The sequence below is a fragment of the Papio anubis genome, unplaced genomic scaffold (assembly GCF_008728515.1).
Source record: "Papio anubis isolate 15944 unplaced genomic scaffold, Panubis1.0 scaffold967, whole genome shotgun sequence".
In the NCBI taxonomy this organism is placed as follows: Eukaryota; Metazoa; Chordata; class Mammalia; order Primates; family Cercopithecidae; genus Papio; species Papio anubis.
The window spans coordinates 10,567-12,270 of record NW_022169923.1 but is presented as its reverse complement, the minus strand read 5'-3'; positions in this window follow the sequence as shown (position 1 = coordinate 12,270).

The window sequence follows — 1,704 nt, the reverse complement described above, 5'->3', positions numbered from 1 at the left end:
TTCACCTCATTGAAAAGCAAAAATAGACTGACTGACTGGTGCAAGCCAGAGACACAAAAATGTGTCCTTTAAATCTAGGACTGTAAACAAAGTGGCCCTTGCAGGAATATGTCCCATTAAAGTAGACGGGTTTGGCACCACTGGGTGGATGGTCACCGTGGCCTGATTTTCCACACACCAATTCTGTACTGGTCTATATTCGCCAGACGGCTTCCACCCTGGCAAGAGAGGGGTGTTCCATGGTGACTGGCATTTGACTATGATTCGATGCTTATCAAGACGCTCTAAATGTTTGTGGACACCATGCTGGATCTTGGGGAGTACCGGGTACTGTCAGACCAGACCAGAGTTGCTCACGGTTTTACCTCTACCACCACTGGTGCCTGACTTACAGCCAGTGCAGGTGGGATACTTTAGCCCAAACTCCGGGAATTTTAGTAAGCAACCCATGTGTTTCACTTACTGCTGGTTCCAGAGTCTTATTTGCATATAGTCTCCATTCTTCAGCTTACGGAACAGTAAGGGTTAACATCATAGTCTCTGGGCGAGGTAGGTTTAAAGTTACATTCCCTTTTGGCCAAAATATAGTCTGTGCCTGCAGTTTTTGAAGTGGGTCTCTTCCCAGCAAGGGAACTGAATAATTTGGGAGGTATAGGAATTCGTGTTGGACTTCTCATCCTCCTATAACACACCTCTTTGATCGACAGGTGGGCCTCTTTTCAGAGACTCCAGTGCCTCCTACAATAGTTGCACAGTTCTTGGATAGTGGCCCTATAGGTTGAGTCACTACTGAGTGTTTAACTCTGGTGTCTACTGTAAAGTCCATTAGCTGGCCTCTGTCTTCTAATCTGACTGTGGGCTCCTCCAGGCCCAAAGTGAAGCAGCCTGGTCTGTCCTAGTCCTCATATCCTTCATCCCCTGCCAGTGATCAGATCAGTGTTTGGTTTCTCCTGGGTGTGGCAGCCCCCAACTGGTGGCCTTACTCTACCATGGCTGGGCACTTCTCATGATATTATTCTCTGGACACTCATCTTCCAGTGTCCTTGTCTTTCTGCACCATTACACACTGATCTCTTTTCCAGCCTCGTTGTGCTCTCAAATCCCTGTCCATACTGGCCTCTTCCCCACCCACGTCCGTGCCCACATCAGGGACCCCTTGCAAAGCCAGCTTCCCTCCCTGTGGGGGCTGCCAACAAATCAACCTTTTCTTAAGCCTTCAATGAGCCTCCCTCTTTTGCCTCCCTGATCTCCAGTTAATGTACAACTTGTAGCCACTTCAGTAAGCTGAGTAGCATTCACGCCTGCAAAACCTTCCACTTTCTGCAATTTTCGCCTGATATCCCCTGGGCCTGCAATACAAATGCCCTGTTCACCATCGCGCTGGCCTCAGTAAGTCTTTTTATAAAACCCCATTCCAGGGCTTTCATCACGAGCCCTGAAGCACCTCTGAGATTTTCCTAAAATTGATTGCCCGCTCCTGCCCTTCCCTTAAACTTTGCACGGGTTTATACTTGAGTATCTGGGCGAAGCTGCTGTAGCTTCTGGGCTGCCTCATTTGGATCCTATGGGGAGTCCTTGTTTCCCCAGACATTTGCATAGCGGAACCGCGACCTGACTGGAGACAGCAGCGACTTCTAGCATTTCTGTAACTTCCTGGAGGGAGGCTCCAGATTTTCATCTCAGGAGAAACTGGGGGCGGCGGCA